The 17,317-nt window shown below is 40.8% G+C and overlaps 1 pseudogene; it reads left to right on the top strand.

Annotated features, from left to right (window-relative positions):
• On the top strand, positions 1 to 2,295 carry LOC125570176 (annotated as a pseudogene).
• The last annotated feature ends 15,022 nt before the right edge of the window (positions 2,296 to 17,317 follow it).

Here is a 17,317-nt window from a genome sequence, read left to right as displayed (position 1 = left end):
ATGCCCGATGATGGCATTCCCTCTACTCTTCTGACTGTTCAGTCTGATGATGAAATTTCAATAGATGAAGTGGGTGAACCAGATTTAGGTCCTGTGGGTAAAAATTCAGAGGCTAATATTGTGTATGATAAATCCTCAGAAATGAGTAGTTTCCTGCCAGTGGGCTAACAGCAGCAACAAGAATTTGACGCAATAAAAAATCAACTTTCAGCACACCAGCCCATGAACTGGCCATCTCATGTTGAAGATGCTCCACTGAATGAATATAATACACCCTATCTTCAAACATGGCATTCCCCCCCTTATTTCCAGATGGGAGAGGTGACCCTACTAATCTCTCAGTAGTAAGGGATGTCTCATTACATGATGCTGTTAAGCATTTACTGAAGTTTGCTGAGAAAACAAATAACAACTGGTGTTATCGCTTTGCTAGCCACCCTAGATTCTCTTACTGGGCTTTTGATATGATCCAGAGAAGGAGAACTCTTCAGCAAAGTGGTATATGCATTAAACACGAAACCGCGCTATAAAAGGGTAAGGACCGTCCACAATTGACACCTTTGAATTGTACGATATATAAGCAAATCGAAGAAATTTATTTTTCCCGCTTCGAGTTCCGTTACCACCGGCCATCTTTACTTCGGATTTGAATTCAAAAGGCGAAAATAAAACATATTTAGAAACTTAAAGTAGCATATGAAATCTAATGTAATCAAGAGGAGCTGATTCTCGCAAAAATTTGACCAATAAAACCAATAAGAAATTTATTTTTCCCGCTTCGAGTTCCGTTACCACCGGCCATCTTTACTTCGGATTTGAATTTAAAAGGCGAAAATAAAACATATTTAGAAACTTAAAGTAGCATATGAAATCTAATGTAATCAAGAGGAGCTGATTCTCGCAAAAATTTGACCAAGATTTGAGTTGAATTCGAATTACGCGCCGGTTTCTCCGGGCCATTCATGAATCGTCCTTGTCTCCCCCATGTTAACGAGCCCATAATATCTTTACAGCCGCTACACAGTATAGAACATGCGTGCAAAAGTCCCTCGGGATTCGGGCTGAGCTATGAGTAAGTCGCAGCTGCTTTGTCTCTTATTATCTTTCTTCTACAAAGGAGTTCTTTTGTCTCTATTCTTCTCGTTCTTTGTGTCGAGGTGCGGATATTGTTAATTTGCCCAATCAAATTGCAGCTTGTAAGAGCTGCCTACTGACCCTGAGCTATTGAAGCCAATTTCGGGAAGTTGTAGATAAGAAGCTTACTAAACAAGCAAGTAATGTTGTACGAAGAATTTCTCCCACCTACTCGTCTAACCCAAAGGGACCTAATTTCCCACTGACTGTAAATATTAGTTGATTAGATATAAGCCTTGGAGATTGACCCAAGATGATGCCTGGGATAATGTTGAACTATCAGATGAAAATCTCATTCAGAAATGGCAAGAGTTTCTTGAAACTCCATATGCAAAAGCCAATGTACCAGATTGGTTTGATAAACTATAAGAAGTTATAAAAAGTCAGGAAGATGCAGCAGATGAGGAACCTGTTAAATCAGACTCCATGAGAAACCGTGAGGAGTGGAGGATCCTATCTGATCTTCATAGCCCTTTTGAGAATTCCTCTTGAATCAGTCCTAAATATGACTGGCAGCAGGACAGAGCAAACTATGCAGATCAACAAATGGGTCAAAACCAAAAGGGAAGAGAGTGTGAATAATACTCACTGGCAGGCACTGAAAAGAGCTATCTTATCAATGCAATTCATGGGCTTTTGAAAAGCAAGTGTGCTGTAACTGCAACTACTGGCAAGGAATAATTTAATATACAGGGGACTATACAATTCATTCCCTTTAAAAGCTGCCTGTTGGACCAAGAGGCAATATAGATCTCACAGGGCAAACCTTATACAGACTACAGACAGCCTTAGGGGCATAGAGTATATTGTCATTGATGAGTATTCAACGTTAGGCCAAGTGACATTTTGTTGGATAGATAAATGTTGTAAACAAGCAACTGGATGCTATTACCAACCATTTGGAGGCATTAGAACAGGGATATTTTCCTTTAGAATGTTCAATAAAGCAACCATATTACCTGTCACCAACGTGTCCAGGGCACTGACCCTGGACAAGAGCGTTTTAGAGATCTGCTTTTAAGGCTACGCAGAGGTGAATCAACCATGGATGACTGGAACCTTTAACTTACACGACAGCCTGCTAAGGTGTCAACTTTGGACCTGTTTAATGATGCAATAAGATTTATTCCTCAGTAATGAAGAGGTTGCAAATTACAATCATGACCAGCTTACTAAACTGGCACAGCCTGTTGCTTCCACTAATGCCCGTCATTCTTCTGCATTGGCTAAGAAAGTGAGTTCTGATGAAATGTCTGGTCTAGAGTCCTTGGTATTTTTAGCAAGGGGAGCCAAAGTCATGCTAACAATGAAGTTATGGTCAAGTGTTGGTCTTTGTAATGGAGCAACAGGAACCATTATAGATATAATCTATAAGACAGGTCGCCAGCCATGTGACTTGCCTATTGCAGTCATAGCGGAGCCAGCGCGGCCGCAGGCCGCGCGCGGAGCTCCATAGGTATAGAAATATGGTAAGCTATGCGACTTGGTTTTGTGGTCATCGCGCGGTTACCCTGTGGTGTCACAAATCAGCCAGCCAGCCGGTAATCCTGCCGCGCAACTCTCAGGCCCCTCTCGGTCTTACGCTTTTATGAGTTTTAGTTCAAAACTCGTATGTTCACAGAAAAAAAGGCAGTATTTAATGAGAAAATATGCGGATTCAAATGGACTGAAGTCTTTTAGGAACCGTTTTGTCTGAAGTACGAGTCGATAGTAAAATCTACCCGAGTGTTCGTGAATCCCGCCCGTCGCAACAGCTAAAAAGAGGACTATAGAGGAGGACTATGGAGGATCTACACTACCATTGTATATTCATTCACGTCTATATTTATGTAAGGAGATCCTGAGAAGAAAGGGCCTTGATGTCTGTTTTCAGCTATAAAAATCATTCGCTTGTGTAGACGAGTTCCTTGCTAGCAGAAATTCGAAAACTTCACAGTTTACAACAAAAGCGAACAACACAACCACAACAGAAAGCGAAAAAAAAAAAAAGACTGCCAAGGTGAGTTTTAGACGACGGTTTGTATTGAGAATATGAAAGTTATTTTTCTTTTATTGTTGTGCTTTATAATGCTCGTTTGTTCGTTTTTTTTCCATAACCAATCGCTCAGACTAAAACACCGTACCAGTTTAGTTTGACGTCAAGATGCCATATCAAAGTCATATTATATCCTTGTTTTGATGTTAATACGTAAATACTTACAAGTTCTATAAATTCAGGCGTATATTCCTCACGTTAAGTAAGAATTTAACGACAGAAATACGTAGTAGTCTAGTTACTGTATCAATGCCACTTAGCTTGTTGGATTTATATATTTGTTTCTAGACTTTGCTTTGAGAATCCGTGGTCTAATCAAACATGAGCATAACACATCCTTTGATATTCTTCGTTCTCTCTATACTTTATTGACTGCGTTTAGATATTTAATAAAGGCTGACAAATATTATCCTGTCATATATTGCTAAAGACCTTTCTTGTCTTTATATTCTGTGTTGTTAGTCTTTTCAAAGATACAGCAACATTTTTTCAACATTATCATAACTACTTTAACTTTACAATTACAAAAGAATTTTCTCTTCGAAAAAAAAAAATGCAACCCTTACCTATATTGTTTTTGCTTTTATATTGTCTGCATCTTGCATACTTTCTAATGTGTTTATTTATTTTTATTCAAATATTGTGGCAAATTCGTAAGGTTATAAATGGCATGATGAAAATACTGTTTTTGAAAGAAAAAAAAATAATTGTTTTCACTTTTATTTAGGTAAAACCAACCAAGGACTACCTAAAGGCCATGATTGATTCTAAAGGCTGAAAGGCATAATAATAGGCAAATATTAAGATAATATAGTAGGGGATTTCTTACTTTTATATCACAGTATAAGTGTAATAGGTTTTTTAGAGTAAGATACTTGCTCTCAATGATAAGTCTGTAAAGAAAACATTTATCTATCAACCTAAAGATAATGAGGAAAGGGGAAATGTTAGGAGAGTGTTATTGCATTATTGTTAATTTTTTTTATCAAAGATATACTCCCATTTCTTCTTTTTTTTTCTCTGCTGACTATTTTTGTATGCAATTGATATTATTTGCTGTTTCCCCTCTGCAAAATAAATAAATTAAAATATGTTAGCTTTGAAATAAGACATTTTCATTTAGCACTACTTTCAGTAATATCAAGGATTTTTTTTAGAATTTGCTTCCCAAGTAAATTTGTTCTTCTCCATTGCATTTAATTTTGGAGTAGCATTAGTATGTGTGGATCCAGGTTTTTTTTTAAAACAGCAGGCCTCCATGCTAAAGGGTGGGTGCACCAATATGTAATGCATGACTGTAATATAATATCCTTGGTGATGGAGTATTACCAGTAGATGATAGACAAAACTTCCATATGGCACCTGAAATGTATAACTGTATCATTATATCTTTGGAATGCTGTTTCATTCATTATTTGTTTCTTTGCAAGGGCAAAGCTGGTCAGAATATAACTTTGATACAAGTTCTATACTTCTATAAAGGGAAGAGGTTTTTATTAGATCAAAAGTACTTAAATTATATAAAGATAACAACAAACTTGTGCTTTTTCAATAATAAATTTGTTAAAAAACAGTTTTATATCAATCCTAAAGGTAATAGGGAAAGGGAAAAATACGAGGAAAGTGCTCAGTCAAGTTATTATTGCATTATTGTTATAAATGTTTTAGAATAGAGTAACATTTTTTCAAATAGAGTCACATTTCTCCCTTTTCTCCGCTCCCCATTGACTTTTTGTTTATTTGCATATTTATTCCTCTCTGCCCCGAACATAGATCAATGAACATGGTTTGGTTTGAAATTAGAAACTTTCAGTAATTTAGGATTTGCCTCCATTGCATTTATTTTTGAGTAGCCTGTATGAGTGGATCCAAAGTTTCTAAAAATAAGGCCAAAGGGTGGGTGCACCAATATGTAATGCATGTCAGGAGTTATATTTGTGGAGTTTAATTTCAACACATTCTTCAGAATAATCAGTTGCAGTACGTGAAAACTACAGTATTGCATCTAATTCTTTGGAATACTGTAACATCCTTGATATATTCTTCACAAGGTCAAAGCTTGTTAGAGTGCTATTTTGATAAAAAACAAAATATAGATAGTAGAGTTAATTAAGAGGGAAAATAAGAATTGACCATTAGACTCTTGAAAATCATTCCCGTCAACTAAGACACCTAAACTTTGACAGCCTTTTTCACACCAAGGTTTAGTATTTGTTAACTTTCATACTGCATATTAAATATTATTAAATGATTGCTTGCTCGATACATTTGGAGGGGCCAATGCAACAGACCCATACCGAGGGCGAGAAATAAAAAAAAAGTGGACCTTATATTTCCGGGGGGGGGGGGGGGAGTTCTCTGTTAAAAATCTGACCTCGACTTTGCAGTATTTCCAGGGGAGGTTTAATGTCGGATTTGGCTACATTTCAGAGTGAGTTTTGTCTACAAATAATAGCACGCCTATTGAGAACCTGAGAACCCAAAGTATTCCTTTGGCCTGTACAATTCATAATGACATAGCAGTAAAAAATGACTTTTTTAATCTCATTAAAAATACATTATACAGACACCTAGAACCCCCCAAATTACCCCTATCAGTCAACACAAAAAGGTATCAAATGCTGGCTCCGTCTTTAGGCAGTGCCTAAATCTATATATTATTTCACTTTGTCAACTACACAGGTCCATCAATTAGTGCCACACAAAACTCATATGTTCCCATATGTCCAAAAACAGTGACAGCCCACATGGCAGATGGTATTCATGAAAGGCAGCAATCACCTTTAAAGTTTGCATGGCCAATAACCATCCATAAGAGCCAAGGTCTTACATTGTCTAAAGCCTGGGTAGATATAGGAAAATCAGAAAAAAACTCCTGGAGTTTCATATGTTGGATAAAGCAACGTCAAATGGTATCATCCGTACTATTAAGAGAGAATGGTATCATCCGTACTATTCAGAGAGAATGGTATCATCCGTACTATTTAGAGAATGCTATCATCCGTACTATTAAGAGAGAATGGTATCCTCCGTACTATTCAGAGAGAATGGTACCATCCGTACTATTTAGGGAGAATGCTATCATCCGTACTATTTAGAGAATAATAGCGAGACTCTATCTGACTGGTCAGGACGGTTCGGACAGAGTGGGCCGTGAAAATGTTCGAAGGGCGAACCATCGCAGTGCTCACCCCGGAAAATGACCTAGCGGATGATCATCGCAACAATCCTCGACTCCAAAACAGCAGGAAGCCCGTGAACGCGCAGAAGTATCACCACTATCTCCGCATTCCCGCCGACAAGCCAATAGAGGACTGGGACCCAGTATCTCTAGGTAACAAACTGAGCAATGTTGCTGAGGTTGTCATTATCGACGAATGCTGCAAAATCCAGACCAAAGTTCTGCGCACCATATGGCCAAATGCCTCCCTGGGCGACAAAGAGGGTCTCCATACTATGCTCGAGGAATGGGCTGACGCTAAAAACGTGCTCTGCTTTGACACCGAACACCGATGCGTATGCGAAACGTGCGGGCTCATGGATTGCATCAATATTCATTTCCAAACATGGGACATGACTAACGCGTACAGGGTATGCTACGAAATGCAACAATAGGATCATGTTTGAGTGGTTTTATTACACGACTCTACATACAAAACGTTCTCAAAAACGTTTAGATTGCGATTACACAACGTCACGAGATTGAGATTTGGTCGCAATTTCGTCTACGGAATATTTGCACAACGTCATGTGAGTGACAGACCGGGGTTTTTCTACCTAAAACGGGCCATTACATTATCATTAGCGAATTTACTGCTGCTCCCCGACGAACGCAGGCCATCCTACCACGGACGAGTTTGAGAACGATACAGACGACATTGCTCGCCGAAGCAAAAGTGAGTACGACGAAGAATTACTAGTCCCGGCGCGGCCGACTTAGAGAGGTTGCGAAACTTGGTAGCTTCAGCCGAGGTAGAGATGATCAGGCTCCCAGCAATCGAGTCTCGAGGAGGTGTGTGGCTAGGTTTCGCAAAAGAAAAAACGCTTCCCGAAAACCCCAAAAGACGTCCGAAAAAGACATTTGAAGCTTTCATGCGAGCTCACGGGATTTCTTAAACGCCTTCCATCTGGCCTCTCTAGTCACAGGGATATGCTTCGGTGCGTTGTATCTGAAAGGTTTCTGATGAAACACTTAGAGCGCATAGTCATTATTCTGCCCACAAACATAGAGGAATCAGCTTTTTTGGCCTCGATGACTACCTTAACCTCGGCCTCTAGCTTTGTAGGTTTTCAGTAGCTATATAGGTCCCACGGTCTGACGCTACACGGGTCTTGGCTTAGGTGGCTTTGGAGGCCCCTATATTCTAAAGGTGTAGTGGTGGAGACATTCCCTCGTGTTTGTCTGGTGGGTTCGATGCCTACACACCTTACATTGCCTCACATTTTGGTCGTCTTTTTTTGTGCTTAGTGGTTTTGTCCCAAGCTTGGAACCTTTTTTGCGATCCCTCGAGCCATTGCGGGCTTAGTGATTTCGTCCCAAGCTTGGCACGATTCTGCGATCCCTTGAGCCATTGCGGGCTCAGCGATTTCGTGCCAAGCTTGGAACGTTTTTGCGATCCCTTGAGCCATTGCGGGCTTAGCGATTTCGTGCCACGCTTGGAACGTTTTTGCGATCCCTTGAGCCTCTAGTGCCGTCCACATCTGTACTTTTCGTGTGCTAGGTGTGCTGATGAGCCCTGATATTGGGCGAAACGGCGTTACTAGGTATTATTGTGTTTGTAAATAAAGACGAATAAAGACGTTTCGCGTTTATTGTGCTTGTATCTTGGTTGCCATATGTTACACATCAAGGGGGGGGGCAGTCTCTCTGATATCCTTAGGTTATCCCGATTTGTCATGGTGCTTTGCGGAGCCCCCTCTGATTCTTTCACTCTAACGGACACATACGATAACCCTTTCAGGTTTTTTCAAACTATTGCTTTGGCGGGCTCCAACTATGTGAAAACCCTCATTGGATGGTGCGGAGCTTTTTGCGCACGCTACCCGATTTCACTGAAAGACCCTATATTGTATACCCCGGTATACAATACGGGAGGTCGGCGCGTGCTAGTCGATTTCACTGAACGACCCCATACGACAGCTCTCTTCAATTCTCACCATTTACATTCTAAACACTAGCACTTCCGACCCATGACTCTAACATGCCCATGACTCTGACAAACCTCGTTTTCGGTAAACATATCACCCCTCAATATCTATATTCATTTGACAACCAATTTTTCCATGAATTTCATGGTTTCTTTTTTTTTTCTTGTGTCTAAGGGGAGGGCCCTATTTCTTTGCCTATTTTAAAAAAAAAATCATTGCCCCCGCTTAATAATGAAACGTTCCTAAACATCTTCAGAGAGCAAGACTTTTAATGTCATGAAGTTGTTGTCCGGGGGAGCCAGCAGGATAGTCACGTGATGTGTGACGTAATCGTTGACCTCATAAAAAATTATATTTCATGATACAAAAATCGTAAGGCAACTACTATTTTCAGACGTCATGTAAGTGTCAAGGGGGTGAAACAGAATAGTCACGTATTGTGCGACGTCACCGATAAAAATAAAAATGTCAATATCTCATGGTAGAGACGTCGTCGGACAATCAAATTTAGATGTCATAATGTGTGAAGAGAAATGAGAAATAACAACAGCACAAGTTTATCGATGACGCTTATACGAACCCATATCAACATTGTAAAACTACTGCATATCCCCATCAAAACAGTAGATAGATTGTACTTAAAATTAACTTGGGTCGCCTGTGATTTCTCGTTACTTAGCCATTCGGTTGTTAGGCTTGCGCGCGATCATCCGTGAACTTCACACTTTCAGGGGGGGAAATCAATTGGCGGGAAAACCATTTACGCGCGCGCGACATTTGTAGCTTCGAAAACAAACACACGAAACTGGCGAGAAAAACGTAATAAACAGCTAATAACGTAAAATAAAAATGGGCAAGCATGATTTTTCACCTAGGGCACCTACTTAGCACATTGAAGTGCTGATTTGAGTAAGAAATGACTTTTTTATAATGCATATTTCACTGTTAAAAAAAGGGAGAAAAGTCGATATTTTGATATCAAAATTCAATCACAACATTCGCATTAGTAACCAGGCTTTATCACAATATTCAATTGCGCATGCGTATAAAAGGCTACTTCCGTTTCTAACTCTATAATCTTTGCGAAGAAAAGACCTTCCACGATTTTTTTCGGCAGAGAACATTCACCTAGTTGCCATCTATAAAACTACAGATCAATTTCCAGATATTTCAAAAATTAAAGAAATTATTGAAATAAGAGTGGAAAAAACCCTAAAATTGTTTTTATTTGGAAGAATCGAAAACGCATACGCGTAACTTTGTAGGCACCCTCCCGAATAATGTAATAACGCTGCATTTATCATTGCAGATACTTCAACAGCTAAGATTATAGAATTTTTCTGCTGTGCTGTCATTTTATGCCGTCATCGCCTAATCACGTCATCAAAATTTATTCATAAACAATGATGCCAAACGCTATCGAATTCAAATTGACTAAACTTCCTAAAAGGGACGGCCACGATGGCGTGTTGCACTATAACGCTGTCTCAGTTGAGAATTTCCGCTCAGCTCTTTCCCCGCGCTCGTCCCTTAATTTGATATCAATAATATGACCTATATCAGCAATAATGTGTCAGCTCGCAGCAGGTAAAAAGTTCGTATCCAAATAGTTATAGCCACTCATATCCACATAGTCATTGTCAAGAAAGCCAGAGGGCGTGCCGAGTATGGGCTCCAGGCGGTGGGTAGGGTCATGTGATCGGCTTTTACTGCTGAAAAGAAAATAGTAAACATTTCATGTGCAGTTCATTATACACCTATTACAAATTAGGTTGCACTCAAGAATCCATGTTCTGTAACCCCAGGTGTTTCATGGATAGCGTATAAACGGCTGAAATATTTTATGTGAAACCCATGTGAATGTCTATAAGAACATGCTTATTTACTTAATACCCATGAAGCCCTGCGAGTTAAGATACACTTTCGCGAGGAATTGAGACTTCTGCCATGAGTCGAAACTGTTTACGTTGCGCATGCGTGAGCGTTTCTAAGCGACCGCATGGCGTGCCAAAACCCGTACCATCGCGCGAAAGCTGTCAATATGCTAATATGCTTTGCATGGGTTTTGTCGCAAATTATGAATCAAACTCCGGTTAGTTCTCCTCTTCGAACAAAACAACTGTTCAATTTCAATCACCTAAAACGTCACTTAAAGGATTGAACAGCAAACGCAGCGACTAGTTTTGTCTTGTTTGTGGGGTAAATTTCAAGACATCTGGGCAGGCGAGTTTCGCACAGTTGCACTCGAAGAAAATGTTACAAAACGTTTTGGTAAACTTAGATCAGCTAATTCCAGAAGAATATGCAAAAGCTGTAAACGGTAGATTGACTCGTTGGTCAAAAGAGAGAAAATTCTAATTGAAGACAAGGCATCTTTTATAATTCGTCGCGTGATATTTCTACCGAGTTCGCCGTTTCGAATGCGGGCTTATTATCCCGCAGCGGATATACGCTTCACGCATACGCTAGTCATTGTGGGCTCAAATAGTGGCCAATAATTAATGAACGGAGCATGCGCTCTCGTTCATCGTTTGATCAAACAAACTTTCAACCCATGACAGAGGTCTCTTTTCCTTGCGAACTCCAGCCCAGCGAAATACAGAGAAAAGAGGCCTCTGCTAGCAGGGAAAAACATTATATATTTAGTATTTAAAACTCGGGAACCTCGCAAGGACAAGCGATTTGATTGGTTGAGAAACTCGGGATAAAATGCAATATACACCTCCCAGGAGGTGGATATTTTTCTGCGCCCCGAAATCAAGCGAAATGGCAGGTGTAACAAGCCGATTTGCAAGTGTTTCCGAAAAAAAAATTGCTCTAAAGCTCGTTTTATATACTAAAATAATTATATCATTTCCATTTCGGCGGATAGTGGCTTTAAAAATATCTACCTCGGGCCTTCGACTCTCGGTAGATATTTCGCCACTATTTGTAGTGTATTAGCACATTTAAGTATTATGTAACAGAGATGACGTGATTGATAATGATTATTTGTAATGCCATATAAGGTCATGGCGTGTGCCATAAGTTGTAAATATTGTAATTAAAGATCAAACAAACCAAAGCGTGTGGATGTGTTAACTGACTCCATGAGTATATATAGCGAGAGATACTAAATTGGCGACGAGCGATTCGGGATCATGGCCCAGCAGATGGCACAGGGCGTCCCTGTCCCAACTTATACAGGAGTTGGTGACATCGAGAGTTATATGGAGCGATTGGAATGTTATTGGGATTTGATGAAGACTTCAGAGGAAAGCAAGATTGCGCTTCTCCTTTGCGGATTAACTGCGGGGCATTATGAAACACTCGCTCTCCCTGGAGCGAGCGACGCCTGCCTAAAAACGCCTGCGACGGAGGCTAGAAATAAGGCAGCTCAGGGCGATCCCTATGTGTCAGGCGATAGTCGGGGGAAGACTTTTCCGTTTATTATTGATTCCGGTGCTGCGGCGAATATTGTTTCAAGTAAGCTTTACGAGGAAATAAAGAGTAATGTTTCACTTAGGAAAACCAGCAAAGGATTGTATGATTTTGGTCAAGAGGACGCTGAAAGGCTAATCTGAAATGGAAGTCAGTATCTGTAGCCGGAAATGTGTTGCAACATATGATGTTTTTGATGGTAATGCATCAGTTAGCAATTTGATTAGTCATAACACTGCTAAGAAGTTACAATTATTACATGTTAATTCAGTTTCGGAACAAGAAGAACAACAATGTAGCTAGCCTAGGTTCGGAAATGAAGTCTAAATTTCCAGAGTGCTTTTCAGGGGTGGGCAAACTCAAGAGAAATAAGATCAAGTTACACATTGATGATAAGGTGGAACCAAGGGAGCACGGCAGAATGTATTCCTATTTATATTTTATATTATTACGAAAATAAAAGCGTGATGTGTGTTTGTTTTGTGAGTTGCGCTGTAGGGGTTGTAGGGCTCGGATTATGAAGTGGATTATGTTTGTCAACAGGGTCTTTGTTCGTATAATGGCCGAATCCTTTCCGAGGATAGAGAGTTGATACACTTCGTGCATCTTTCGTTGGCACTTCGTGCCGACACTACGCGTATCCGATATTTTCGGACGGTCTGTAACCGATAGAACGAACAAAGACCCTGTTGACAAACATAATTCACTTTATAATGCGAGACCAAGACCCCCAACAGCGCAACAGACGACGTCCCTTACAAAACAAACACACATGAGGTGTTGCATAACAAAGTGGTTTATTTTCGTAATAATATTATTTATTTTTATTATATATTTATATTATAATTTATTTTCGTAATAATCTCGCATTAAATAGGAACACATTCTGCCGTGCTCCCTTGGTGGAACCGGTTGCTCAGCCTGTGAGACGATTACCGATCGGTTATCGAGACAAGGTGGCGGATCTTTTGAAAAGACTGCAAGAGGAAGACATAATCCAACCAAAAAAAGGTGTACAGTAGCATCGAGAGTGGTAAGCCCCCGTAAACCCTATCGTGGTAATTCCTAACGTGCATGATGAAATTAAAATGTGCATTGATTCGAGAAAGATTAACAAGGAAGTTTTGCGCGAAAAATATCCGATTTGAACTATTCAGAAAATGTTAGTTGAGCTTAATGGTACTACAGTTTTCTCAAAGCTAGACCTTAAGCAGGGATTTTTTCAGTTAGAATTAGAGGAGGAATCGCGAGACGTAACCACTTTCATAACCCATGTTGGTTATTTCGCATGATGAGGTTAGGTATGGGAATTTGCAGTGCACCAGAGGTATTTTAGTATACAGTACAGAAGGTGTTAGTGGATTGCCAGGAATGTTAGACTTGGCAGATGATATAATGGTATTTGGTAAAGAGTCAAATATTTCCCGCTGGTGGCAGGAAGTCAAATGTCTGAGTGGCTCTGTTGTCTCAAATGAGTGGTGGCACCAGCTGATTGATGACTCTACCCCGTCGGTCCAGATTCTTGCTGAAAGATTCAATGAGTTTCTCCTTGGTCTTACGTCTAATTTCGCGCCCATCAGCCAGCAAGTTACCTGCTCGGGGCCAGTCCCCCCTGAACTGCTTATCACCCCTGGAAAGGCGTTTAAAGCCCTAAGTCGCATCAAAGTGAAGAAGTCATCTGGACCTGACCCAGTCCCTAGTGTCATATGGAAGGAAATTGCCCCTGAACTGTCTGAAGTCGTCTGCAACCTGTACAATTCCTCATTGATGGAAGGCTTTGTTCCCCAAGAACTGAAGGAGTCGATTGTCCATCCAGTGCCAAAGTGCTCCCCTCCAAAGACTCTGAGTGAGGACCTTAGACCCATTACCCTTACTTCTCAGTTAGCTAAAGTTATGGAGGGATTTGCACTTGATTCGTTCTTTGCATGCGTTAAGGATAAGCTTGACCCTAAACAGTTGGTGTATTTTCTCCATTGCATCCTTGAATCGCTTGAAAGAGGCGAAAATTATGTGCGCATATTTTTTGCCGACTTTTCAAAGGGCTTTGACTTAGTCGACCATAACGTCTTAATGTCTGAGTTCGACCTCCTGGGAGTCAACGAGTATCTCCAAAATTGGATTGCTGCCGTTCTCACAGCCCGACCACAGCGCGTCAAAATCAGTGGCCACACCTCATCGCCTGTGTTCCCTAATGGGGGCATACCACAAGGCACTAAGCTTGCTCCACTATTGTTTGCTATACTTGTAAACAGGCTGGCGAGCACTTGGCCCTATCGCATTAAGTATGTTGAGGACACCACCATCTTTGAAGTGATTCCCAGGTGCTCGCCAAGTTATCTGCCATTTATCGCTAATGATATTTGCAATTTTGCAGTACCAGCCATCGCCAGTTAATGCCCTACAACTCATGGGCTCCGTGATTAAAAGGGTTGAAAGCTACAAAATCCTCGGCGTCCACATTAGCTCAGATCTATCGTGGAATAAGCACGTAGACTATGTAGTTAAGAAGGCAAACAAAAGGCTCTACGCTCTCCGGCTCCTTAAGAAATCTGGGGTACCGGTCCAGGATCGTGTTGCCATCTATTGTGTACTCATTAGATCTGTTGTGGAATACGCAGGTCCATTATGGGCTAATATACCAGGGTTCCTTGTCGACATTGTTGAGGGCATCCAAAAGAGGGCCCTCCGTATCGTTTTACCCCATCTACGATACAAGGAGGCCTTGGACGCCAGCGGGCTCCAAAGTCTTGCTGACCGCAGGCGCGAGCTTTGTACCAGTCTCATGACCTCCGCTAAGGAGCTAGAACCCCATCGATATGTAATTACTGGAGGCGTAATTAATAACGAGCATGGATACTCACTAAGATCTGGTAGTATGAATACCTACAAACATATTTCTGCAACTAAACGCTTTGGTGACTTTGTAACTTATCGATTTCTGTAATATTATAACGCTATATGTGCTGGCCCTTTGCCTTAATTCAGTCTGTAATACTGCCATGGCAATTGAATAAAACCCTATCTATCTAGATCAGCCGGAACACAAGAGTAAAATAATAAGTGTTATGAATAGATTATCGGAGAGCGGGTTAGTCTAACACTTGATTCGAAGAAGTGTCCGTTTAGTTGATCTTCTGTTACGTTTTTAGGACACGTAATTTCAGACAAAGTGATAGCTGCAGAACCAGGCAAAGTACAGTCCAAAGTCAATGCTTGTGCGCCAGCTAATGTAACAGAGCTACGTGGCTTCTTAGGCTTAGTGCAGTATGTAGGCAGGTATATCCCAGATCTAGCAACAATTTCCTCACCTTTAAGGGAACTTACTAGGAAGGCTGTGACCTTTGAGTGGACCCCCAGACAAGAAGATAGTTTTCAGGCTATCAAGTGTGTGATGTGCGCCAGCGAAACCTTAGCTTATTTTGATAGACAGGCGGAAACTTCTATGGTAGTGGCGAATGCTAACCTGTAGGGCTCAGGTTTTGATACAGAAGCAGAGAGGAACGGAAAAAAGTAGTTGCTTATGGACACCGTAGTTAGTGGAGAGTAGATATTCACAGAGAGAGAAGCTTTGGCTTGAGTGTGGGCGTGTGAGCATTGTAGATTGTATCCGTTAGGTATACAGTTCACGTTAGTCACGGATCACAAAGCGACACCTAGATTATGAAGGTGGAGTTTACGATTAGCACCTTATATGTTTAGGATAGTTTATAGGTAAGTCTAACATTGCCGACCCGATGTCTATGTTGAGCTGCAGAGGAAGTGTAGAGTTTCCTGTAGGAGATGATACTTGGGAGTATATTTCTATGACTGTTCAGGGGGCAGTGCCAAAAGCTATGTCGTGGCAGGAAATCAAGGCCAGTTCAGATAAATGTGAGGTTGTACAAGTAGTCAAGGAAGCAATTAGGATAGGAAGATGGGAGAAATGTTCAACAAGCATCAAAGCAGTCAGATCAGAACTCAGTGAGAGTGACGGTGGAATGCAGGGCACTCACTAACAAAAATCTGCTCGTGCTTCGTACTCGCTGATTTTTGTTAATTCGTGCCCTAAATCCCATAGACCACTCGCGTCGATTATCTAACCATTAAGTAGAGAGGGTACTTAAAATAGCCACGGTGGAGAAAAAGGAGTAGAAGTACTGGGTGTACTCCCTTTTCCTTGATGTTCGGGAGAGAAATTAGGACTTAGCTACCACAGTTAGATTACTCAGCTGCTGCCATTCCAGAAGTGGCAAAAGAAAGAGGTATGGAGTATAAACAAATGATAAAAGAATATAAGACAAGAAGGCGGCTGATAGCAATATTCAGGAAGGAGATACAGTATTAATGCGGAATGAGAAAATTACAACCGAATCTCCGACCAGAAAAGTACAAGGTAATCAACCTTAATGGTCTAGACATGATAATGCAATCAAAGGAGACTGGATGTACAGTTAGGCGGAAAGTTCAGTTGGCAAAAAAAAAGTACAAGTAGCAGAACCAGATAGTGAAGAAGAAGTTTCAGAGCCTGAACAGGAAACAGAGCATACAGGGCCAGATGCAGCTACTATGGCAACCAAAACTTCAGCACCTGGAGTCAGCGGAGCAGACGAGTGCGGAATCCGCCAGCCAAGTTGGCTGACTACCTTGTCAGACCAAAAGGGGTCGTTTTTGCGGTTTGTTGCGTTTTCGTATCCAAAGGGGAAGGGATGTAGTGTATTAGCACACTTTACTGTAGTATCATGTAACAGAGATGACATAAGATCAGAGATGATATAAGGTCATGGCGTATGCCATAAGTTGTAAATATTGTAATTAAAGATCAGTCTATATTAGCAAACCAAAGCGTGAGCTTGTGTTAACTTACTCCATGAGTATATATATAGCGAGAGATACTAAAGTATCCACCTCAATGGAAATGGTATAATTGTTAAGTATACAGCCGTTTTCCGAAATTTTGTCCTATCCGAGAAATATATATATATATATATAGTGTTGGTTTGAGAAAAATACAAACTACATAGGTTTCCCTACAGGTCTGTTTCGTGGTTGCCCACTCATCAGGGGATATAGATATATACCTTTTGTCTTTCCATCAGATTTTGACAGCTAAACAAAGGGTACCTACATAGATATTTTCCAGATAGGGCCAGATAGGATGCCTATATAATAACCACCAACAGAGGGGCAGATATGATACCTATATCATAACCACCAACATAGGGCCACATAGGATGATTATATCATAACCACCAACATAGGGCCACATAGGATGACTATATACCAACCACCAACAGAGGGCCACATAGGATGACTATATCACAACCACCAACAGAGGGCCACATAGGATGACTATATGATAACCACCAACAGAGGGCCACATAGATACCTATATCATAACCACCAACATAGGGCCACATAGGATGACTATATCACAACCACCAACAAAGGGCCACATAGGATGACTATATGATAACCACCAACAGAGGGCCACATAGATACCTATATCATAACCACCAACAGAGGGCCACATAGGATGACTATATCATAACCAGCAACAGATGGCTGCATAGAATACCTATATCATAACCACCAACAACTGGC

Source organism: Nematostella vectensis, chromosome 8, assembly GCF_932526225.1.
Source record: "Nematostella vectensis chromosome 8, jaNemVect1.1, whole genome shotgun sequence".
NCBI lineage: Eukaryota > Metazoa > Cnidaria > Anthozoa > Actiniaria > Edwardsiidae > Nematostella > Nematostella vectensis.
Note: the sequence above shows the minus strand (reverse complement) of the source record. Positions and strands in the feature narration are given on the sequence as shown.